Genomic DNA, 25,620 nt, shown 5'->3' on the forward strand with positions numbered 1-25,620 from the left:
GATCAGAAATAAATCCATTGAGATATGAGTCCATGGCCTCCTGGGCACCGGCAGGGGCATCAACAACCCACTATAACAAGAACAGGGCTTGGACCGAGAACAAGTCGCACAGGACAGCACAAAATTCCTTTCGTCACGAGATAAGGCAGGTCACCAAAAAGACTGACTCACCAAATCTCTGGTACCAAAAATACCTGGATGACCAGCCAACGCGGAGCAATGAATTTCAGACATTACTCTTTTCCTCCACTGGTCAGGGACATACTATTTTACCTTAGGGCAACGTTCAGGTTTGTCCTCCTGAAATTTCTCCAGGGCACGTCTCAAATCAGGTGAGATGGCGGAAAGAACTACACCCTCATTTACAATGGTAGTAGGCTCGGTCACATGAAGAGAATCCGCAAATAAACTCCTAGAAAGGGCGTCCGCCTTAACATTCTTAGTGCCCGAAAGAAAAGAGACCACAAAATTAAAACGCGTGAAAAACAAGGCCCACATAGCCTGTCTAGCCTGTTTGGCTGATTCAAGATAAATCAAATTCTTGTGGTCGGTGAGGACCACAACTTGATGTCTAGCTCCCTCCAACCAATGTCTCCACTCTTCAAATGCCCATTTCATGGCCAAAATTCCCGATTCCCCACGTCATAGTTACGTTCAGATGGGGAGAATTTTCGAGAAAAGAAAAGAAGGCACAGGGATTCGTCTTAGAAGTCACCGGATCTCTTTGGGACAAAATGGCTCCTGCACCAATCTCAGAAGCATCTACCTCCACCTGAAATGGGAGTGAGGCCATCAGGTTGCCTTAGAACCGGAGCAGAAGTGAATCTCCACTTAAGCTCCTGAAATGCCGAAACTGCCTCTGGAGACAAATTCACCACATCAGCGCCCTTTTTGGTCAGATCAGTCAGTGGTTTGACAATACCAGAAAAATTACTTATAAATTTACAGTGGAAATGATCAAAACCCAAAAACTTCTGGAGAGCCTTCAAAGAAGTGGGCTGAACCCAATCATAAATGGCCTATATATTGGCCGGGTCCATTTCAATAGCCGATGGGGACAAAATGAATCCCAAAAATGAAATCCTCTGTACACCAAAGAGGCACTTCGATCCCTTAACATACAGAGAATTTTCCCTCAAAATCCAGAACACAGTCCGGACATGTTCCACATGAGAATCCCAATCACTGGAAAAGATCAAAATATCATCCAGATAAATGATCAAAAACTTGTCCACAAAGTCCCAGAAAATATCGTTCATAAAAGACTGGAAGACAGAAGGGGCATTAGTGAGCCCAAAAGGCATCACCAGGTACTCAAAATGTCCCTCCAGAGTATTAAACGCCATCTTCCATTCATCCCCATGCTTGATGCGAATAAGATTATATGCCCCCCTGAGGTCAAGCTTGGTAAACCAACAGGCACTTTTAACTCTGGAAAATAAATCAGGGGTAACTGGTACTGATATTTAAGAGTGATTTTGTTAAGGGAACGATAGTCAATACATGGCCTTAATGAACCATCTTTCTTGGCCACAAAAAAACCCAGCACCTAAAGGTGAAGAGGATGGTCTAATATGACCCTTCTCCAATGACTCCTTGATATAAGATCGCATAGCATCATGTTCGGGTACCGATAAGTTGAAATGCCGACCCTTGGGAAATTTACACCCGGGCATTAACTCAATTGCACAGTCATAACTCCTATGAGGAGGCAAAGACGCAGACTTGCACTCACTGAATACATCAGAAAAATCAGCCAAATAGTCAGGAATATCATGAGACTGGGGAGAGGTGGAGAAAACAGGAGTGTCACTAAGAACACATTGACAACCCCAACTCACCACAGACACAGATTTCCAATCTAAAACAGGATTTTGAGTTTGTAACCAAGGGAAACCCAGAACAATAGTATCATGCAAATTGTGAAACACCAAAAATTTACAATTTTCTTGGTGGTCCGGGGCGACCCGCATTATCACCTGAGTCCAAAACTGGGGTTTATTCTCCGCCAAAGGAGTAGCATCAATACCCCTCAAAGGGATAGGATTCCGCAGGGGTATCATGGGAAAGCCACAACGTTTAGCAAAGTCCAAATCCATCAGATTCAAAGCTGCTCCTGAATCAACAAAAGCCTTAGCGGAAAATGTAGACAAGGAGCAGATCAGGGTAATCGCCAAAAGGAACTTAGGCTATACACTGCCCACAGCAAATGTGTGAGCAAAACGCTTTTCTCGTATAGGGCAGACAGCAATAGTATGAGAGGCGTCCCCACAGAAAAAACACAACTTATTACGCCTTCTAAACTCCTGATGTTGCGCCCTAGACAAAACCCTATCACATTGCATGGGTTCAGAAGTTCGTTTGAAAGGCTGCAATGCCTCTCGTGTAGTTTTATGTTCACGTAAACACCGATCAATTTGAATAGCCAATGACATAGAGTCGTCAAGACCAGAGGGAACAGGAAATCCCACCATAACATCTTTTACGGTTTCTGCCAAACCCTTCCAAAAGAGAGCTGCTAGGGCATCGTCATTCCATTTAGTAAGGACCCCCCACTTTCGGAATTTTTGACAATATAACTCTGCAGAATCCTGACCCTGGTTCAATGCCAATAAAGTTTTCTCAGCTTGATCAATAGCATTAGGTTCATCAAACAACAACTCCAACGCTTGAAAAAACGCATCCACATTAGTCAGAATAGGATCTCCGGGTGTCAAAGAAAAGGCCCAATCCTGGGGATCGCCGCATAGCAGGGAGATGACAATTTTAACCTGCTGCACAGAGCTCCCTGATGAGTTAGGTTTCAAAGCAAAAAATAATTTACAATTATTCTTAAAATTCAAAAATTTAGACCGATCCCCAGAAAACACATCAGGAGCAGGGATTTTTGGTTCAACAGCAGATGATTGAGCGAGATAGGCAGAAATTCCCTGCACTTCAGCAGCGAGCTGCTCAACACGATCAGACAATTGCTTAGTCTCCATTTAGACAAAAAAAAAAAATCCTCCTACAGCCCCAGAAAAAAAGAGGAAAAAATATATGAAAAAAAAAATTCTGACCTTTTTTTTTTTTTAAATTCTTTCCTGCTTTAGAGTACCCTAGAGTCCACAGTTAAGGGGGCTTTACACATAGCGATATCGCTAGCAATATCGCTAAAGCGTCACCGATTTTGTGACGCAGCAGCGATATTGCTAGCGATATCACTACATGTGATACTTACCTCCAACCGGCTTCCCCGCTGGCTATTGCTGATTGCGCGAGATCGTCCAGGTCCATTTCTCGTCGGCTGCTTCCTGCTGGGTTTCCTGCTGGCGCCGACGAGCGATGCGTGGACGTGGGCGGAGGACGTCATCATCGCAGCAGCTGAAAGGTAAGTAACGACCGCTGCTGTGTTGCTACGTGGCTGGTGAGATCTGCCTGTTTGGCAGCTCACTAGCGACCATTTAGCGATGCACCAGCGATCCTGATCGGGTCATATCGTGGTCGGGATCGCTGGTACATCGCTAAATGTAAAGGGGGCTTTAGGCTGGAGATTCTGATATGAATGGGCAACGAGGACGATAGCAGGCCCAGGCTAAGCCACAGAAAACCAGAGAGGTTGGTAACTAAGCGGATGCAGACCCCTGAACCTGTCCACATAACTAGCAGTAGCCGTGGAGCGTACCTACGATGATCCTAGATGCCTCAGCACAGCCGGAGAGCTAACTAAGCCTAAAGCAAGAAAGGGGAAATCTAAACTGCCCCAGAGCAGACCCCAAAGGAATAGATAGCCCACAAACATATATTGTCGGTGAGACAAGATGAAAATACAAACGCAGGCAGAAAAAAAAACTGAGCAAACGATGGGGCCCACACTGACTAGACAGGACAGGAAAGGAAAGGAAAGACACTGTCTGTAATCACGCAAAAAAACCTGCAAAAGTCCAACACGTCTGATACAAAAAACACCGAAGTCACACGACTTCGCCCCCCACTATATCAGCACTCTGGTATATGCTGAAAGCAAAGCAAAAAGAGACCAATATAAAAGGGGACAAAACAAACTGGCACATGCAGTAACATATGGGCGGTGATTCAGCACAGCCCCAGCCGGAGCTAGCTGACCTGCACAAAGCAGAGATAAACAAAACCAGATCAAATGCAAACAGAATAGCAAATGAACCACTTGGCTGAACAAGCAGGGAAAGAGCAGGAGACATCAGAACTCAGGAGGCACAGGAAAAAAATCACCAGCAGGGATAGAGGGAGTCAGCTGTCTCAAATCCTAATCAGAAACCCCAGATCTCCAATCGTCTTCCTCATTATCAGGTGGCAAGCCTCTGTCAATCAGATCAGCTACACTACCTCCAGTAACCACCAGAGGGAGCCCAGAAAGAGAACTCTCAATCTGTCCAGCTCCACTATCTTCAGTAATCACCAGAGGGAAGCCAGAGAGAGAATTCACAACAACACAGGTCATCGCTTGTGTGTAGTAGAGGCGATCAAAGTACTGCAGCTTCTAGTCTCTGATGGAGACTATTGAAGCATGCAAAAAGTAAAAAAAAGTTTTTAAAAATTTTAAGAAAATAAAAAAATATAAACGTTCAAATCACTCCCCTTTTGCCCCATTCAAAATAAAACAATAAAAAAATCAAACATGCACATATTTGGTATCACCACATTCAGAATCGCCCAATCTTTCAATATAAAAAAATAATTAACCTGATTGCTAAATGGTGTAACAAGAAAAGAATTCAAAACGTCAGAATTACGCTTTTTTGATCGCCGTTATATTGCTATAAAATTCAATAACAGGCGATCAAAAGATCATATCTAGACCATAATAGAATCAATAAAAATGTCAGCTCAGCGTGCAAAAAATAAGCCCTCACCCAGCCCCAGATCGCGAAAAATGGAGACGCAACAGATCTCGGAAAATGGCGACTTTTTTAAACAAATTTTGGATTTTTTTTACCACCTAAATTACAAAGAATCTAGACATATTTGGTGTCTATGAACTTGAAGTGACCTGGATAATTATAATGGCAGGTCAGTTTTAGTATTTAGTGAACATGGTATAAAAAAGGAGCTGTGGAATTGCACTTTTTTTGCAATTTCACCGCACTTGGAGTTTTTTTTTCCCGTTTTCAAGTACATGATATGTTAAAACTAATGGTGTCATTCAAAATTACAACTTATCCCCCCAAAAGAAAGCCCTAATATGGCCATATTTACCAAGAAACAAAAAAAGTTATGGCTCTGGGAAGAAGGGGAGCAAAAAATGAAAACGCAAAAGCAGAAATACCTCTGGTCGTGAAGGAGTTAAAATAAGGGATATGTGAAGGGATTGATAGATAGATATATAGATAGAATTAGACTAAATAGAAAATTGAGATAGTTATGGTCAACTATTGTACAAGTGAACGGTTTAGTATAGGGACCCATCTGAGCCATCTGAGTTAGATCAAAGGTGGGCTCACTCAATTTGGCCAAAATGTGCATGAAGAATCTTGAGTTTATTGGTATAGTCCACTTAGTTGTAATACAAGCTAAAATGATACTACTACTACTCCTCCTACTACGACAACTATACTGCTACTACGTCTGCTACTTCTACTATAAAAAAAATGTAGTGCCTACATGGTACTGTTGTATATTTGTGGAGGTTTATTCGTAATGCAGTCAAAGCAGATTTGATCCAATCCATTTTGTTTCACATTGTCAGTTTTGAGCTATACAACAGCTGCAGGCTTATACTGTGCAGGGATTGTTTTAAGAAGACGCCTCTATGTTTGCTGTTATTGTTTGTTTGTGTGCATGTTGTTGCTCTCTGTCTATATTGTACTTATTATGCATTCTACTCGCTTTCATACTTCCATTAATTTCCATAGCACTTTACAGACATCATCATTGTCCCTATGGGGTCTCACAATCCAAATTCTGAGTGCTAATGATTTTACTATAATCTAAATTCTGTAATAGGAGGTTGTAAGTAATGTTGTCATTTATTTGAAGGTATAGCTGTGTCTTTCCTTATCTCGTCTCATATTCCTATGTTAACACTTTTTTAAAACATTTCTTACGATGTACAATACAAAATAATATTGTGGTACCGTGTTAGCCAGAAAAATAGATGTAAATGCTTATGTCCCCACAAAAATTGAGAAAAGTATTCAAGGAGTGATACCTTTATTGGCTAACCAGAGAAATTATATTTGCAAACTTTCAAGGCTCAGAAGGCCCCTTTTATGCCTGATGAAGGGGCCTTCTGAGCCTTAAAAGCTTGCAAATATAATTTCTCTGGTTAGCCAATAAAGGTATCACTCCTTGAATACTTTTTGGGGGGGACATAAGTATTTACATCTTTTTAAATTTCTGATATAGCTATCTTAGGTTTATGCTGTTCAAGCTATCGTTTACCTATCGCCTCACATAGTAAAAAAAAAGCCATACATTTGTATACTTTTTTTAAGCTGGTGGGTGCAAAAAGTTCACCCAGGGCATCAGCTAGTGTAGTGATCCTTCATTCAATATGTAACGGTTCTGTACAACATTTTGTTGATTTGGATGTGGGTAGTGAGGTATTTTTGCAGCTGTGTCATAAAACTACAAGAAGTTTGCTTTAGCTGGAACTGCTTCAATATTTTTATTTTTCCTAAGATAATTTTTATGTCTAGATTGTAAAAAGGTGTAGGAAATGATGTGTTAGTTCAGTAAATGCTAATAGATTTTAGCAAAACATTGTTGACTTTGGAAAAATAATCTTGCTTAAAGCAAAATGCACAAGCCTGTTATTCTTGCAGTTTAGGTACCAAAAAGTGACTACATTATTTGCTCTGGGAAAGAGAATCTGTTAGTCAATGTTTATAAATATTGAAGCCTGGTCTCCAGAAAAAAACATCTGGATCAAGTATATTCGAAATATTGATTACTTGCTCATTTTTTTGTGATAATTCCATAGAGCTGGACTTCCATCTGGTTACACTGTATCTAAGATTTCATATGAAAGTTTTTTCTTAAAAAAAAGTAGCAGCATGATCCATTGGACTCCATATTTTAAAAGGTACTCCCCTATAGAAGGACTCCTTGTAAGGGAGGGTATCTCCATATGGTATTCCATGAAGCCTGTATCGTAGCACCATGCTTAAGTATTGACCTTTCAACACTTCTAGCTCCATTGGCATCATGATAAAAGATTACCTACAGTATCAGGGTATCTGATTCCTGTTGGTTAGGTGATTTTATAACTATCTACAAGACCATCAATGGCAGCAATTTTTTTCAATTATAGGAAAGATTTCATGACCAATTACATACACATTTTGTAGAAGAAAATCCCGCCTTAAACCTCATGCACACGAGTGAATTCAGGATCTGTATCACACAAATTACCTACAGTATCTGAACATGGTAAAAAAAAAGAAAACAAGTGTGGAATTGCACTTTTTTGCAATGTCACACACAGAATTTTTTTTCCTGTTTTTCAGTACACGATATGTTAAAACCAATGGTGTCATTCAAAAGTACAATGGGTCCCACAAAAAACAAGCCCTCACATGGCCAAATTGACCAAGAAATAAAAAAAAGTTATAGCTCTGGGAAGAGGGGGAGCAAAAAACTGCAAAAAAAATGCAAAAACAAATGTCGCCGTACCCTTTCCAGCACATGACAGTTAATTTCATCAGCTTACATGTGCCCCAAACAGCCGCGGGTGGAATCGTGATCCACCTGCAGCTGTTAACATGATAAATCTCTGCAGCGGCATTTAACTCTTGCAAACCGGATGCGCTTCATTAGCTCCACCCATCAGCACCCCTGTCACATGAATGCAGGCGCCGATTGGTTGGCATGACAACCCGGGGTCTGCAGGAGACCCCTGTGCTTGTCATTGCTGACCTGTTTTGAATGCCGCCCCATGGGCATTTTTGCTATACATATCAGGGAAGAAGCCCTACTATGTGTAGCCCAAGCTACCAGAAGATACCACCTTCAAGTCTCCTAAGGAGATTATTAACCCCTTAACCCCCAAGGGTGGTTTGCACGTTAATGACGGGCCAATTTTTACAATTTTGACCACGGTCCCTTTATGAGGTAATAACTCTGGAACGCTTCCATGGATCCCGGTGATTCTGATTTCTCATGACTAGTGTTGAGCGATACCATTCGATACCCCAAAATATCGTATCGGATGGTATCGCCCGATACGAAAAAAATATCGGGTATCGCCGATTCCGATACCGGAAGTCCCATTCAAGTCAATGGGACTTCCGGTATCGGAATTTAAAAAAGCCCTTTATTTCCTTGTTGGCTAATTCTACATAAATGAAAACAAATAAGAATCATGTAGAATGTATTGTGGGAGGTGGAGGAGACATTAAAGGCATAGTGGTTTATTCAATCACATGGCATAGCATTAATTCCAATTTTTTTTTCAAGACGTTCAGAGTTAAAAAGATATTGACTATGTTAACCTTTTTTATATTTTGTCAGATATGTATGTTTCACAACTTCCATGCTCTTCACCTTCTTTTGTACTTCTCCCACACTTTCTCCTTCATGATCCGCAGCAGTAGCATTTTTTTCATCAACTTTTTCTTCACCTTATTCATCTTCTTCTTCTTCATCTTCTTCCCATTAATTTTTTTTTCCATTCGTCATATTCTTCATATTTAGCTATTATTAATTTTCATATGCTATTTCTTCATCTTCTTCCTATTCTTCTTTTTCTTCATTTTCGTATGGTGACAGGCATTCCTGTAGTACTTATCTATAAAAGTTATAAGATTACACCTTACGTTCTGCCTGTCACAGAAGATTTACAACAGGATTTGTCCGCGTTCAGTTTGGCCTGCAGCAGGCATTTTCCAGGGGCACCACGAGGAGGAACGCACTCACCCCCATTTACTGCTTAGTCTTCTTCTGCTTATAATTTTGATTTCTTCTATGATGATTTTTAGTCTTATGCTTAATGTTCTTCTGCTTTCTGTTCTTCTGCTTTTGCTTCTTCTGCTTCTTGTTCTTCTGTCTTTTGTTCTGTATCTTGGTGGTTGTCTTCATGTTCTTTGTCCTCTTGGTCATATTATTTAGGGTCATATTTCTGGTCTTCTTTGGTGTGGTCTTCAGGGTCGTCGTCATCAGGGTCGTCGTCATGGAGATCAATACGGATTACCAAAGACAATTTCAAAAAGCTTGATCTTGGAAATGTAGTAGAAGGTACAATAAGGCTGAGAAACTGGCGAGAACCAGCTGACAGTACTGGAACCCGTAGTGGCAGCAGAAGGAACAAGAGCCAATGGCACTACTGAGGAACAGCTGACGGTGCTGGAACCCAGATGGGTAGCAAAAGCTACAAGAGCCAATGGCACTACCGAGGATCAACTGACGGTGCTGGACCACGGTTACTAAGCAGAAGGTACCTGTGCTAAAAAGCACTACCAAGGACCAGCTGACGTTGCTGGACCTCGGATACCGAGATGGAGGCACCTAGGCCAAAGGCTCTGGCGAGAACCAGCTGACAGTGCTGGAACCCGGATGGGTAGCAGAAGGAACAAGAGCCAATGGCACTACTGAGGACCAACTGACGGTGCTGGACCACGGTTACTAAGCAGAAGGTACCTGTGCTAAAAAGCACTACCAAGGACCAGCTGACGGTGCTGGACCTCGGATACCGAGATGGAGGCACCTAGGCCAAAGGCTCTGGCGAGAACCAGCTGACAGTGCTGGAACCCGGATGGGTAGCAGAAGGAACAAGAGCCAATGGCACTACCGAGGAACAGCTGACGGTGCTGGACCACGGTTACTAGGCAGGAGGTACCTGTGCTAGAAAGCACTACCAAGGACCAGCTGACGGTGCTGGACCTTCGGATACCGAGATGGAGGCACCAAGGCCAAAGGCTCTGGCGAGAACCAGCTGCCAGTGCTGGAACCCGGGTGGGTAGCAGAAGGTACCCATCCAAAGCTAAGTAGCCAGGCTGCAAGCCGGCCGCAGTTACCGAAACCCACAGTCCTACAGGGGGTCCATGTCCCATTGGCACTACGGATCCAGCCTTCAGTGCCAGTTCCCGCAGCCCACATAGGAGTCACCTAAACTGCAGGCACCGTAGAGTCGGCTAACCCGGCCGCAAGACGACAGGACAACGGATTGTTGGCATAGTGACCTTGACACTACCCGGAAACAGCTGGCGTGCTGGAACCAGGCTGGGCAACAGGGAGTACCCGTGCCAAAGACACAGCCGAGCACCAACTGGCGTTGTTGGAGCCCAGGGACAATCATGTTGTAGGCCGAGGCCTACTTGGTGGCAGTTTTAGCTTATTTGTAGGCTACAACAGACTGTCAACGTGCTCCAATTAGGCATCTGTCTCCCACTGTTTCCAGGATTTCACGTGACCACCAACACCGCCAGTTTATGCGTACAGTAGCCATCTGCCCAATCCACACGTGTTCCTGTGTTACTGGGGTTCTGTAATGTCAGCAGATCCCCTGATGTGTGTCTGCCACTGTCTCCTGCGCTGTCCACATTCCCACCGCTTGCAGTGGGAAGGTGGGCAGCGCAGGAGACAGTGTCGGACACACATTGGGGGATCTGCTCCCGTAACAGAACACCAGGAACACAGGAACAAGTGTGAAACGCATGGACGGCAACTGTGAGCAGGAACTGGCGGTGTTGGAGGTCAGGGGAAATATTAGAGACAGAGTGGAGACAGAGGCCAAATCCTAGAATCTTTAAATCTGAAGTAGTTACAATTTGGAGGCAGCAGCAGTTTGCCCTCCACACAGCAGGGGATCAGCTGACGTTACTGACCCCCGCTTTCACATGAACGAGTGTTTTTTTCTGTGTGGACAGCACTTCCGAGCACCAACTGGCGTTGTTGGAGCCCAGGGACAATCATGGTGCAGGCCGAGGCCTACTAGGAGCCAGGTGTAAATCGGAGGTATTTTGACTTTGGAGGGAGCAGGACACTTTGCCCTCCACACAGCAGGGGATCAGCAGACGTTATCGAACCCCACTTTCACATGAACAAGTGTTTTTTTCTGTGTGGACAGCACTTCCGAGCACCAACTGGCGTTGTTGGAGCCCAGGGACAATCATGGTGTAGGCCGAGGCCTACTTGGTGGCAGTTTTAGATTGTTTGTAGGCTACAACAGACTGTCAACGTGCTCCAATTAGGCATCTGTCTCCACTCTGTTTCCAGGATTTCACGTGACCACCAACACCGCCAGTTTATGCGTACAGCAGCCATCTGCCCAATCCACACGTGTTCCTGTGTTACTGGGGTTCTGTAATGTCAGCAGATCCCCTGATGTGTGTCTGCCACTGTCTCCTGCTCTGTCCACATTCCCACCGCTTGCAGTGGGAAGGTGGACAGCGCAGGAGACAGTGCCGGACACACATTGGGGGATCTGCTCACGTAACAGAACACCAGGACCACAGGAACAAGTGTGGAATGCGTGGACGGCAACTGTGAGCAGGAACTGGCGGTGTTGGAGGTCAGGGGAAATACTAGAGACAGAGTGGAGACAGAGGCCAAATCAGAGAATGCTTAAATCTGAAGTAGTTACAATTTGGAGGCAGCAGCAGTTTGCCCTCCACACAACAGGGGATCAGCTGACGTTACTGACCCCCACTTTCACATGAACGAGTGTTTTTTTCTGTGTGGACAGCACTTCCGAGCAACAACTGACGATGTTGGAGCCCAGGGATAGTCATTTTGTAGGCTGAGGCCTACTTGGAGGCAGTTTAAGATAAGACGTTGTTAGAATTTGGAGGCAGCAGGAGAGATTGCCGTACACACAGCTGACGTTACCGAACCCCACTTACACATGAGCGAGTGTTTTGTCTGTGCGTACAGCACTTCTGAGCACCAACTGGCGGTGTCGGAGCCCAGGCAAAATCAGGTAGTAGGCCGAGGCCTACTAGGAGCCAGGTGTAAATCTGAGGTTGTTTGACTGTGGAGGGAGCAGGACACTTTGCCATACACACAGCAGGGGATCAGCTGACGTTACCGAACCCCACTTACACATGAGCGAGTGTTTTTTCTGTGCGTACAGCACTTCTGAGCATCAACTGGCGGTGTCGGAGCCCAGGGAAAATCAGGTAGTAGGCCGAGGCCTACTTGGAGCCAGGTGTAAATCTGAGGTTGTTTGACTGTGGAGGGAGCAGGACACTTTGCCATACACACAGCAGGGGATCAGCTGACGTTACCGAACCCCACTTACACATGAGCGAGTGTTTTATCTGTGTGGACAGCACTTCTGAGCACCAACTGGCGGTGTCGGAGCCCAGGGAAAATCAGGTAGTAGGCTGAGGCCTACTTGGTGGCAGTTTTAGATTGTTTCTAGACTACTACTAACTGTCAACGTACTCCAATTAGGCCTCTGTCTTCACTCTGTTTCGAGTATTTCCTCTGGCTTCCAACCATGCCAGTTGCTGCTCTGAAATGCCGTCTGCACAACCCACACTTGTTCCTGTGTTACTGGGGTTCTGTAACAGCAGCTTCTCCCTAGAGGTGAGTCAGGCAATGTCTCCTGCTCTGTCCACTTTTCCACTACAAGTAGTGGGAATGTAGACAAAGCAGGAGACATTGCTGGACTCACCTCTGGAGATGAGCAGATGTTACAGGACCCAGATAACACAGGATCAAGTGTTGATTGTGCAGACGGCACTTGAGAGCAGAAACAGGCGGTGTTGTAGGCCGGAGGAAATACTCAAAACAGAGTGGAGACAGAGGGCAAATCAGAGAACATATTAAATCAGAGGTAGTCAGAAGTTGTAGGCAGCAGGAGAGTTTGCCGTACACACAGCAGGGGATCAGCTGACGTTACCGAACCCCACTTACACATGAGCGAGTGTTTTGTCTGTGTGGACAGCACTTCTGAGCAACAACTGGCATTGCTGTAGCCCAGGAAATAAAGTTCAGGTCATAGAAACATGAACACAACAGGAGACCTGGATCCTGTTGCCAGCCAATTATTTATTCTGGAAGAGGACTGGCAAATTCAGGTGACATCCAGGCCTTGTTCATTTTCAGAAAAGTAAGCCGGTCAACATTATCGGCGGATAGTCGCGTGCGACGGTCTGTTACCATACCACCTGCAGCACTAAAGACACGTTCCGATAATACACTGGCAGCAGGGCAAGCCAGCACCTCCAATGCATACTGGCTAAGCTCTGGCCATGTATCCAGCTTAGAGACCCAATACTTGAACGGGGAAGAGCCGTCTGGGAGTACACTAACAGGGCAAGACAAGTAGTCTGTCACCATCTGACGGAAACGTTGCCTCCTGCTGACTGGAGCCGTCTGTGATGGTGTAGCCGTTTGTGGCGGTCCCACAAAACTTTTCCACATTTGGGCCATACTGGCCTTGCCTTGTCCTGCGGCACTGCCTCTGCTACCTCTTTGTGCAGAGCTTCCTCCACTGCCTCTACCCACATGGCTGCTTTGAAAAGCACTACCAGCAACACTTGCGGGGGGAATGGAGAACATGATGGCCTGCACAAGTGTTTCTTGGTACTCCCGCATTTTACGCTCCCGGTTCAACTGTGGTATGAGGCTTTGTAAGTTGTCCCGGTAGCGAGGATCTAGGAGGGTGTACACCCAATAATCAGCCGTGTGGAGAATGTTGGCGATGCGGCGGTCATTTAACAAGCACTGCAGCATGAAATCAACCATGTGCTGCAGACTGCCATCTGGACCGGAAATGCTGTCCCCAGTTTGAGGCAGCATCTCAGCCTGCTCAGCATCACCCCACCCTCGCTGTACACACTGACTACTAGAGCCTTGTGTACCTCCCTCCTCTGGAGAGATGTGTTCCTCCTCCATTAACTCCTCGTCATCCTCCTCACTAAGTGTCCCCTGCCTGGGCCTTTGTGTGGAAGCACGTTGCGCAGACTTGCCAGAAGCAGATGGCATTTCTGACTCCTCATCCTCGACCTCTTCAAAAACCTCCTCACTTAGTGCTTGTAAGGTTTTTTGAAGCAGACAGATAAGGGGGACAGTCATGCTGACTAGTGCATCATCTGCACTGGCCATCCGCATGGAGTCATCGAAGGCACGCAAAACTTGGCAGATGTCCCTCATAGTGGCCCACTCAGTGGTGGTGAAGTGTGTCCGGCGCACAGTGCGACTTGTTTGCACCTGATGCAGCTGGTACTCCATTACTGCTGCCTGCTGCTCACACAACCACTCCAACATATGTAACGTTGAATTCCACCTGGTGGGGAGGTCACATATGATGCGATGTTCTGGCAGGTGGAATCGGCGTTGCAGAGATGCAATGCGCGATCTTGCCATGCTGGAACGCCGCAAGTGAGCACACTCTAGGCGAACCTTGTGCAGCAGTGCATCAAGATCCGGATAGTCCCTCAGAAAGCTCTGCATGACCAAATTGAGCACGTGTGCCAGACATGGTATGTGAGTGAGGTTGCCTAGGCCCAGAGCTGCCACTAGATTTCGGCCATTGTCACTCACTACCAAACCTGGCTGGAGATTCGCTGGCACAAACCACACATCGCTCTCCTGATTGATGCCATTCCAGAGCTCCTGTGATGTGTGGCTCCGATTCCCCAAAGAAATTAATTTAAGGATGGCCTGTTTACGTTTGGCCACACCTGTGCTCATATCTGGCCTAACAGGCTCATGCAGTGCTGATTCCGAGGAACTAGAGTAGGAGGAGGACTCAATATGTACAGACTGCATTCCCGCAATCCTTGGAGTTGGCAGAATACGTACAGAGCCACTCTCCAGATCTGTACCCGGCTCCACAACATTGACCCAATGGGCAGTGAGGGAAAGGTATCGTCCATGTCCATGGCTACTGGTCCACGCATCGGTGGTCAGGTGGACCTTGCTACTGACGGCGTTTAGTAGCGCATTTTTAATTTTTCCCTCCACATGCTTTTGCAGGGCAGGGACGGCTTGCCTGCTGAAATAAAAGCGGCTGGGCACATTGTATTTTGGAACCTGACATCAAGTTCTGGAAGGTGTCAGTCTCCACCAGCCTGAATGACAGCATCTCAAGGGCCAGTAGTTTGGCAATGCCAGCATTCAGAGCCAGTGCTCGGGGATGGTTTGCCGAGTATGGCCGCTTTTTCTCCCATGCCTGTGCTACCGATTGCTGGTGAGTGGCCTGGGAGTGTGCTGATGACTGAGAACGTGGTTCAGTGGGTGGAATTTCACTGGGTCTCTGGACAACAGTGGCAGTGGTTCTTCCATGGCGTTCCAGTGAGGAAGCCGAACCAGCTGTGTGTGAGCTGGAGGAAGAGGCCCCAACACGAGCTGAAGAGGTGGTAGGTGCTGCTGAAGGTTGGCCTACATCTTCAGTGTGTCTGTGTAACTCCACCTTGTGCTTGGTACGCACATGTTTCCACATATTTGTGGTATTGACGTTGCTCACATTTTTCCCTCGTTTAACTTTCTGATGACACAGCTTGCATTTGACAAAGCAAATGTAATCTGCAACTGTGTCAAAAAAAGACCACGCACTGCAAGTCCTGGGAGCGCCCGTTTTGTGTTTTGGAAGAGGATTGCTCCTCACGGGTGCCAAAGTGGAGGCTACAGGCAACCAAGTCTGCCCCCCGCCCTCTCCCTCCTCTTTTGGCCGTTCGGGGAATTTCTTCCTCAGAGCTGCTTCCACCACCTTCCTGTGGCTGACGCCATGATGGGTCAAGGACCTCATCATCTCCACTCCCCTCTTGGCAACTGAGTCTCATCATCATCAGATGAGCACTGAGGTGTGCTGACAATAGGCACTGGCCCACCCGCCTCTTCAGATTCAGAGGGACAAAGCAGTTGCGCATCACTGCATACTCCCTCTTCTTCACGCTCTAGAATGCTGCTTGGCTGGCCACCTCTTTCCAAGCCAACAGATTCTGAAAACAGAAGTAAAGATTGAGATGGCTCCTGTCCAGGGCTCTCAGACTGCCTGGGCAATTTGGCAGGTGGTGAAGAGACAGATGGTTGCTCTTCAGTGCTCTGGCCCTGGGAGGATGCGGAAGTCATTGAAGTGGATCCGACAACGGCTTCAATTTGTTCGTCACGCAGCAGTGGGGTACGGCGAGGTCCTAAGCTGCGCATGAAGGACTGTTGCCTGGTAAAAGTGGGGGATGCCGGGTCACTGGTGGCCGCAGCAGACACCGAATCCCCACGTCCTCTCCCTGCTGAAACTCCATGGCCACGACCACGTGCCTTACTCCCTGCCTTCTTCATCTTGGTAGACTGATAAAGATAGGCAGAAAAGTAAAAAAGGGGTGGCTTAGTGTTCTTATTCCTGAACACCTGCTAACCAGTATAAGAAACACTAATTTGGCTAAGAGTGTGTGTACTACACTTTAATATGATCTAATGTGGCCTACACAACTCTAAAGTGGAGTGTTTGGTGAACTTTATTTCCTTTTTTTTTGGGGGGGGGGGGGAGAAAAGGATGTGACCAAAGTTTGAAAGCTATAGTATCACAAACTTTTTGGAGCGATTACAATGCAGGAAGCTAACCTACAATGCAGTTGATGAGGCTCCAAAAAATAGGGTGATACTAGTCTGGCTGGCCCTGAAGGGCACAAGCCAACAAAAAGGCTCCTCTATCTAATCCTATATAGTTTTTGCAACCAACCAATGACAATGGATGCGGATGGAAGCACACTAATGTAGGAGCAAAAATCTGGACAAATTAGCTGCAAAAAAAGGACTATGTATGAGGCAGTGACGCACGCTGAGCGAACTACAACCAGCGGTGGCTGTAGAACACACTGCAACGTGAGCTGCACTCACACACAGAGAGACCTATCAGACAGCTAACAACAGTGCACAGAAATGGGCTATAGCACTGAAAGGCTGCTGAAAGGCTCCGCTGTCCACTCCTTTAGTGTTTGCAACCAACGTATATGGATACGTATGGAAGCACACTATACAAGAGAAAAAAAAAGCAGCAATAAAAGAAAAATGTGTATGAGGCAGAGACACACACTGGGCGGCCTACAAGCAGACGTGCCTGCAGGACACACTGCACAGCGTGGGTCTGCACTCACACAGCCCTTGTAGACAGCTATTAAAACAGCGCTGCTGGGCTACATAAATGCTACAGTGGTGGATTATGTAGCCTGGGTACAGCAATAGATATGTTTGATGATCGCTATTTCTAACTGTCCCTCACAGTCTTCAACAGCAGCCTGTCCCTAACTGAATTCACAGCAGAGTGAACCCGAAATGGCGGCTGCTGCGGTTTTTATAGTGCATCATGACATAATTTCAGCAGCCAATCACAGCCATGCCAGTAGTTAACATGCCTACATGCCTAACAGGATGTGCCCACACTTCTGAGGATCCCCATTGGCTGAATCAAATCGAGCGGGCTCCTAGCATTATGGGAACTTCTGATTCCGGCATTCGATACGAAAAAAGTATCGGAACTAAGTATCGGAATTCCGATACAGCGAATATCGGCCGATACCCGATACTTGCAGTATCGGAATGCTCAACACTACTCATGACATATTGTACTTCATGTTAGTGGTAAAATTTCATTGATATAACTTGTGTTTATTTGTGAAAAAAATGGAAATTTGGTGAAAATTTGGAAAATTTCACAACTTACCAACTTTGAATTTTTATGCCCTTAAATCACAGAGATACGGCACACAAAAAACTTAATAAATAGCATTTCCCACATGTTTACTTTACATCAGCACAATTTGGGAACCAAAATTTTTTTGTTAGGAAGTTATAAGGGTTAAAACTTGAGCAGCGATTTCTCATTTTTACAACACCATTTTAATTTTAGGGACCACATTACATTTGAAGTCACTTTGTGGGGTCTATATGATAGAAAATACCCAAAAGTGACACCATTCTAAAAACCGTACCCCTCAAGGTGCTCAAAACCACATTCAAGAAGTTTATTAATCCTTCAGGTGCTTCACGGGAATTTTTTGAATGTTTATAAAAAATGAACATTTAACTTTTTTTCACAAAGAAAATTACTTCAGTTCCAATTTTTTTATTTTACCAAGGGTAACAGGAGAAATTGGACTGCAAAAGTTATTTTGCAATTTGTTCTGAGTACGCTGATACCTGATATGTGGGGGGATCACTGTTTCGGTGCATGGCAGAGCTCAGAAGGGAAGGAGCGCCGTTTGACTTTTTCCACGCAATATTGGCTGGAATTCAGATCGGATGCCATGTCACGTTTGGAGAGCCTCTGTTGTGCCAAAACAGTGGAAACCACCCACAAATGATACCATTTTGGAAACTAGACGCCCCAAGGAACTTATCTAGATGTGTGGTGAGAACTTTGAACCCCAAAGGGCTTCACAGAAGTTTATGACGTACAGCCGTACAATTAAAAAATCATATTTTTTTCCACAAAAATGATCATTTCACCCCCAATTTTTATTTTCCCAAGGGTAACAGGACTCCAAAAGTTATTGTGCAATTCGTCCTGAGTACACTGATACCCCATATGTGTGTGTAAATGACTATTTGGGCGCAGGGCAGCGCTCGAAAGGGAAGCAGTGCCATTTGACTTTTTTGGCTGGAATTGAGATCGAACGCCATGTCGCGTTTGGAAAGCCCCTGATGTGCAAAACAGTGGAAACCCCCCACAAATGACACCATTTTGAAAACTAGACCCCCGAATGAACTTATCTAGATGTGTGGTGAGAACTTTGAACCCCCAAGTGCTTCACAGAAGTTTATAACACCCTGGTGTGAAAATAAAAAGTCACATTTTTTCCACAAACATGATCTTTTAGTCCCTAATTTTTTTATTTTCCCAAGGGTAAGAGGAGAAATTAGACCCCAAAAGTTGTTGTCCAATTTGTCCTGAGTGCACTGATATTCCATATGTGGGAGAAAACTACTGTATGGGCACATGTCGGGGCTCGGAAGGGAAGCAGTGACATTTTGGAATGTAGACTTTGATGGAATGGTCTGCGGGTGTCTTGTTGCCTTTTGAGAGCCCCTGATGTGCCTTAACTGTGGAAACCCCCCACAAGTGACCCCATTTTGGAAACTAGAAACCCCAAGGAACTTATCTAGATGAGTGGTGAGTACTTTGAAGCCCCAAGTACTTCACAGGAGTTTATAACGCCCGGCCGTGAAAATGAAAAAAATCATATTTTTACCACAAATATGACCTTTTAGTCCCCATTTTTTATTTTCTCAAGGGTAACAGGAGAAATTGGACCCAAAAAGTTGTTGTGCAATTTGTCCTGAGTAGGCTGATACCCCATGTGTGGAGGTAAACTACTGTTTGGGCGCATGGCAGAGCTTGGAAGGGAAGGAGCACCGTTTGACTTTTTCAATGCAGAATTGGCTGGAATTTAGATCAAAAGCCATGTTGCATTTGGAGAGCACCTGATGTGCCTAAACAGTAGAAACCCCCTAATTCTAACTCCAACCCTAACCCCAACACACCCATAACCCTAATCTCAGCCCTTACCCTAACCCTAGCCCTAACCAACCCTAGCCCTAACCCTAACAGTAATGGGAAAATGGAAATAAATACATTTTTTTTAATTATTTTTCCCTCACTAAGGGGGTGATAAAGGGGGGTTTGATTTACTATTTATAGCGGGTTTTTATGTTTGGCAGCTGTCATACGCTAAAAGACGCTTTTTATTGTAAAAATAGTTTTTGCATCACCAGAGCTATATTCTTTCCATATTTTGACCCACTGAGTCATGTGAGGTCTTTTTTGCGGAACGAGTTGACGTTTTTATTGGTACCATTTTCGGGCACGTGACATTTTTTGATCGCTTTTTATTCCGATTTTTGGGATGCAGAATGAACAAAAAACAGCATTTCATGAATTTCTTTTGAGGGGTGCGTTTACACCTTTCCGTGTGTGGTAAAATTGATAAAGCGGGTCAGTACGATTACAGAGATACCTGTTATGAATGAGTCACCGTAGGAGGCAAAAGCAGAAATACAAGCTAAGTCCAGAAAACCAGAGAAGTTGGCAACTATCAGATTGCAGACCCCTGAACCTATCAACACAACTAGCAGTAGAAGTGGGGGGTTCTTACGATGCCCTAGACCCCTCGATCACGGCCGGAGAACTAAATAGGCCTAAAGAAAGAAAGGGGAAATCTAAACTGCCCCAGAGCAGACCCCAAAGCAATAGGCAGCCCCCAACATATAATGACGGTGAAGCAAGATGAAAACACTAACACAGACAGAAAGATAGACTGAGCAAAGACGGGGCCCAAAACTACCTAGATAGGAAAGGACAGGAAGGCTGCTGTCTGCAATCTGCCAAAACCCTATCAAAGACATAAGCCAACAAGCTGATATGAAAAAGGCCCTGAAGCAGTTAGGCTTCAAAAATTAAATCAGCACTCAGGTATTTTCAGAAGACAGAGCTAAAGGAATTCAGCACACCACAGCAGGGAATGGCAGAAATTCAGAAAATCAAAGCAAAACAAAGTCAAGCACCAATGCAAAAGGCCGAGCAGCAAACTTAGCTTTAGAGGAGCAGGAATTCAGACTGGTCTCCAAGGATCCCACAGAGAAATCACCCGCAGTGCAGAAGGGCTTCGGCAGCCTTATATCCAGTCAGTAACTCCACTCAGCCAGTCATCATCATCAGCCTCAGGTGTTTGATAATCAGGCTCACTACCTTTCTTTACCAGAAGAGGGAGTTCCTCGGGCCTCAGTAGTGAAGGGGAAAATGAACTCACAACAGAACCTCCCCCTTGAGGAGGGGTCACCAAACCCTCAACTACACCACCAGGGCGATCAGGGTGAGCCCGATGAAAGGCACGCACCAATCTTTTGGCATGAATATCAGAGGCAGAGACCCAGGAATTATCCTCCTGACCATAACCCTTCCACTTAACCAAATACTGGAGTCTCCGTCTAGCCAGACGGGAATCCAGTACTTTCTAACCTCATATTCTATGTTACCTTCAACCAATACAGGGTCTGGAGGTGCCACCCCCGGAACAATAGGTTCAACAAACCTCTTCAACAAAGATTTATGGAACACATTATGGATTTTAAATGTGACAGGAAGAGCCAAACGAAAAGAGACCGGATTAATAATCTCCACAATCTTGAAAGGTCCAATAAATCTAGGCTTAAACTTAGGAGATCCATGCAAAGAGAAAAGGTCGCAATCATCGAGATCGAAGTTTCACTGATTTATTGACATATCATGAACATGTCAAGTCGGGGGAGTGACATAAGGAGTGCAAGAAAGACTGACAACGGCCGTTTCGCGCTGCTCGAGCGCTTCAACGGGTCAAAACTTAGGAGAAGCCACCTTCATAGCAATATTTTTTGATGATAACCACACCATATCACCAACCTTAAACTGGACTGCACAAAATTCCTGACATCACAAGACAAGGAGGGCCACCAAAAAGACCGACTCACCAGATCTCTAGTACCAAAAATACCTGGATGACCAGCCAAAGCAGAGCAATGAACTTCAGACATCACTCTCTTCTTCCACTGGTCAGGAACATACAACTTTCCACTGGGACAACGCTCAGGTTTGTCCTCCTGGAACTCTTCCAGAGCACGTCTCAAATCGGGCGAGATGGCAGAAAGAACTACCCCTTCGCCTAAGATGGTAGCATTCTTGGTCACCACAGGAGAATCAGCAAAGAAGCTCCTAGAGAGGGCGTCAGCCTTGACATTCTTAGTTCCAGGAAGAAAAGAAACCACAAAATCAAAACGTGTAAAAAACAAGGCCCACCTAGCCTGTCTAGGGTTCAAGCGCTTAGCTGACTCTAGGTAAATCAAATTCTTGTGGTCAGTGAGGACCACGACTTGATGCTTAGCTCCCTCCAACCAATGTCTCCACTCCTCAAATGCCCATTTCATGGCTAACAGTTCCCGATTCCCCACATCATAGTTACGGTCAGATGGAGAGAACTTTCGGGAAAAGAAAGCACAGGGATTCATTTTAGATGTTACAGGATCCTTTTGGGACAAAACAGCTCCTGCACCAATCTCAGAAGCATCCACCTCTACCTGGAACGGAAGTGAGACATCAGGTTGCCGCAAAACCGGGGCGGAGGTGAATCTTCGCTTCAGCTCCTGAAAGGAAGAAACAGCCTCCGGAGACCAATTTAACACATCAGCACCCTTCTTAGTCAAATCAGTCAATGGCTGGGCAATACTAGAAAATTTTGCTATAAATTTCCGATAAAAATTAGCAAAACCCAAAAACTTCTGGAGGGCCTTCAAAGAAGTGGGCTGAACCCAATCGTAAATGGCCTGTACCTTGGCCGGGTCCATTTCAATAGTTGACGGGGACAAAATAAATCCCAAAAAAGAAATCCTCTGTACTCCAAAAAGGCATTTAGATCCTTTGACATACAGAGAATTCTCCCTCAAGATCTGGAACACAGTCCGAATATGTTCCACATGAGAATCCCAATCCTTGGAGAAGATCAAAATATCATCCAGATAGATAATCAAAAATTTATCGACAAAATCTCGGAAAATATCGTTCATGAAGCACTGGAAGACAGAAGGGGCATTAGTGAGCCCAAAAGGCATCACCAGGTACTCAAAATGTCCCTCCGGAGTATTAAACGCCGTCTTCCATTCATCCCCATGCTTAATGCGAATAAGATTATATGCTCCCCTGAGGTCAAGCTTGGTAAACCAGCAAGCACCTTTAACTCTGGAGAATAGATCAGAAATCAGGGGTAACGGATACTGATATTTAACAGTAATTTTGTTGAGAGCACAATAATCAATACAAGGTCTTAATGATCCATCCTTTTTGGCTACAAAAAAAAAACCGGCACCTAAGGGTGACGAGGATGGTCTAATATGACCCTTCTCCAACGCCTCCTTAATATAGGATCGCATAGCCTCATGCTCGGGTACAGATAAATTGAAGAGCCGACCCTTGGGAAATTTACACCCAAGGCTCAGTTCAATAGCACAGTCATAACTCCTATGAGGAGGCAGAGACGCAGACTCATTCTCACTAAATACATCATAAAAGTCCGCCAAATAATCAGGAACATCATGCGACTGAGGAGAGGTGGAAAACATCGGAGCCTCACTAAAGGCACACCGACAACCCCAACTAACCACAGACACAGATTTCCAATCCAAAACTGGATTATGAATTTGTAACCAGGGAAACCCCAGAACAATAGTATCATGCAGATTATGTAACACCAAAAACCTGCAATTTTCTTGATGGTCTGGGGCGACCCGCATTACCACCTGGGTCCAAAACTGAGGTTTATTTTTAGCCAAAGTAGTAGCATCAATCCCCCTCAAAGGGATAGGCGTCTGCAGAGGTGTCATCGGAAATCCACAACGTTTAGCAAAATCCAAGTCCATTAGGTTTAGAGCTGCTCCCGAATCCACAAAAGCCTCGGCGGAAAATGTGGACAGGGAGCAGATCAGAGTAATAGCCAGAAGAAACTTAGGTTGAACACCACCAACAGAAAATGTGTGTGCAAAGCGTTTCTTGCGTTTAGGACAGACAGAAATAATATGCGAGGCATCTCCACAGAAAAAACACAACTTATTACGCCTTCTGAACTCCTGACGCTGCTCTCTGGAAAAAACTCTATCACATTGCATAGGTTCAGACATCTGTTCAACAGGTGGCAACACCTCTCGTGCAGCTCTGCGTTCGCGTAAACGCCGATCAACCTGAATGGCTAAAGACATAGAATCGTCAAGACCAGAGGGAACAGGAAATCCCACCATAGTATCTTTTACGGCTTCTGACAACCCCTTCCAAAAGAGAGCAGCCAAGGCACTATCATTCCAGGTAGTAAGTACCGCCCACTTTCGGAACTTTTGACAGTACAACTCTGCAGAATCACGACCCTGGTTCAATGCCAGCAGGGTCTTTTCAGCCTGATCAATGGCATTAGGTTCGTCATACAACAACCCCAAGGCCTGAAAAAATGCGTTCACATTAGTCAGAATAGGATCATCTGGTTTCAAAGAAAACGCCCAATCCTGGGGATCGCCACGCAGCAAAGAGATGACAATTTTAACCTGCTGCGCGGAGCTCCCTGACGAGTTAGGCTTCAAGGCAAAAAATAATTTACAATTATTTTTGAAATTCAAAAATTTAGACCGATCCCCAAAAAATACATCAGGTGTAGGAATCTTTGGTTCAGCAGCATGTGAATGAGCAAGGTAGGCGGAAATTCCCCGCACTTCCGCAGCGAGCTGCTCCACACGATCAGACAATTGCTTTATCTCCATTGAGAGAAAAAAAGAAATTCCCCCTACGGCCTCAGAGATATAGAGGAAAAAATATACACACTTTTTTTTTATTTTTTTTTATACAATTCTTTCCTGCTATTGAGTACCCTAGAATCTGCGGTATGGCGGGTGATTCTGTTATGATTGAGTCACCGTAGGAGGCAAAAATAGTAATGCTAGCTAAGTCCAGAAAACCAGAGAAGTTGGCAGCTATCGGATTGCAGACCCCTGAACCTATCAACACAACTAGCAGTAGCCGTGGGGGGCTCCTATGATGCCCTAGGCCCCTCGATCACAGCCGGAGGACTACATAGCCTAAAGACAGAAAGGGAAATCTAAACTGCCCCAGAGCAGACCCCAAAGTAAAAGGCAGCCCCCCACATATAATGACGGTGAAGCAAGAAGAAAGAACAAAACACAGACAGAAAGATAGACTGAGCAAAGATGGGGCCCACGCTAGCTTAGATAGGAAAGGACAGGAAGGCTGCTGTCTGCAATCCGTGAAAAACCCTATGAAAATAAGAGCCAACAAACTGACAGTAAAAAAGCCCTGAAGACGCTAGGCTTCAAAAAAGCTATGTCAGTACTCAGAAATATTCTGAAGACAGAGCAACAGGCAAAAGGAGATTCAGCTAACCCCAGCAGGGAATGGCAGAATCCAGAAAAGCAAGGAAAACAAAACACTAATGCAAAAAGGCAAAGCAGAAATCTTAGCTTTAGATGAACAGGAATCAGACTGGTTTCCTAGAAGTCCACAGAGAAATCACCCCCAGGCCAGAAGGGCGTCGGCAGCCTTATATCCAGTCATTAACTCCACTCAGCCAGTCATCATCATCAGCCCCAGGTGTTTGACAATCAGGCTCACTACCTTTCTTCACCAGAAGAGGGAGTTCCTCGGGCCTCAGTAGTGAAGGGGAAAATGAACTCAAAACAGCAACACCTCTCGTGCCACTTTGCGTTCGCGCAAACGCCGATCAACCTGAATGGCTAATGACATAGAATCGTCAAGACCAGAGGGAACAGGAAATCCCACCATAGTATCTTTTACGGCTTCTGACAACCCCTTCCGAAAGAGAGCAGCCAAGGCATTATCATTCCAGGTAGTAAGTACTGCCCACTTTCGGAATTTTTGACAGTACAATTCTGCAGAATTCTGGTTCAATGCCAGCAGGGTCTTTTCAGCCTGATCAATGGCATTAGGTTCGTCATACAACAACCCCAAGGCCTGAAAAAATGCGTTCACATTAGTCAGAATAGGATCATCTGGTTTCAAAGAAAACGCCCAATCCTGGGGATCGCCACGCAGCAAGGAGATGACAATTTTAACCTGCTGCGCGGAGCTCCCTGACGAGTTAGGCTTCAAGGCAAAAAATAATTTACAATTATTTTTGAAATTCAAAAATTTAGACCGATCCCCAAAAAATGCATCAGGTGTAGGAATCTTTGGTC

The sequence above is a fragment of the Dendrobates tinctorius genome, unplaced genomic scaffold (assembly GCF_039654945.1).
Source record: "Dendrobates tinctorius isolate UK_male_01 unplaced genomic scaffold, ASM3965494v1 ptg000105l, whole genome shotgun sequence".
NCBI lineage: Eukaryota > Metazoa > Chordata > Amphibia > Anura > Dendrobatidae > Dendrobates > Dendrobates tinctorius.